The sequence below is a fragment of the Condylura cristata genome, unplaced genomic scaffold (assembly GCF_000260355.1).
Source record: "Condylura cristata isolate star-nosed mole 26May11 unplaced genomic scaffold, ConCri1.0 scaffold00084, whole genome shotgun sequence".
Taxonomy (NCBI): domain Eukaryota; kingdom Metazoa; phylum Chordata; class Mammalia; order Eulipotyphla; family Talpidae; genus Condylura; species Condylura cristata.
The window spans coordinates 45,104-45,704 of record NW_004567185.1 but is presented as its reverse complement, the minus strand read 5'-3'; positions in this window follow the sequence as shown (position 1 = coordinate 45,704).

Sequence of the window (601 nt, the reverse complement as noted above, 5' to 3'; positions counted from 1 at the left end):
GGCGCTCGGCCCACACGTGAGCCCCGCCCACGGCCCGGCAGGAGCACACGGCCATGGCTGCAGCGCAACACCTCACCCGGGGAGAGAGCGTGCCGTGGGGTGCCCGAGACGGCCGTGGAGACCCCCCACCGCCCGCAGCCCCCCACAGCCCCCCGCACAGCTGGCACATAAGCACTTACCCTGACCACGTAGTCAAACCTCCGGACGTCCTGGATGGCGCTGGAGAAGTCCAGGCGGTTAAAGGCCTCCCCCAGGGTGCAGTAGCCATGTCTCTGGGGAGACAGTCGGGTGGGGGGTCAGGGCCCAGCAGGTGGCCACGCCCACCCCCTTTGTGGGCCAAGTCAGGTACAGCTGATGTTTGCACTTGCCCCTCAAGGAGCGGTCAGACCCTGTCCAGGTCTGCGGGACCCCGGCCCCCCGTGTTCCCAGGTGCTGCCCCGGGGCCCAGGTTAACGCTGACCCCCACGCCACCAACCCCCCACCTCTCCCACACCCGCCCCAATACGAGGCTGCCAGGGGTGGGGCGGACACCCCCTCCGCTGCAGGCCTCCGGCCGGGCCCCCACCTCGGGGGACCCGCACAGGCTGGGGCGGCGCTCCCC